We start from the raw sequence: 377 nt of genomic DNA, 5'->3' as shown, positions 1-377 counted from the left end.
TGATTGTGAGCCTTGGTATGATGATGCTAGATCTTTACCTTTTATCATGCAGACTAGATGCTTGACTAGCAGGACCCCTTTTGTTATTGAGAAACAATTGATTTTTTGAGTCCTAAGGCAGTTCGGTAGACCACAAGGGATGCCACAGGTTATTGCCTTGTATGCTCTGACATACAAGGACAGGCGAGACTGGGGTCCTTTTCTTTCATTTCATGCAACTTACGCAGAGTTTATTTCATTACACATGGTTCCATTTGATCTACTACCACATATTTTGGATGCGGGTACCACTGAGGAGTATGCCCAATTTCTAGCAACACATCCTTTCCCTAGGATCGCAGATCCAACAGATCCTCCACCGAGCTCTGGAGATAAGC

This window comes from Cryptomeria japonica, chromosome 11, assembly GCF_030272615.1.
Source record: "Cryptomeria japonica chromosome 11, Sugi_1.0, whole genome shotgun sequence".
In the NCBI taxonomy this organism is placed as follows: domain Eukaryota; kingdom Viridiplantae; phylum Streptophyta; class Pinopsida; order Cupressales; family Cupressaceae; genus Cryptomeria; species Cryptomeria japonica.
This window is presented reverse-complemented; position numbering follows the sequence as displayed.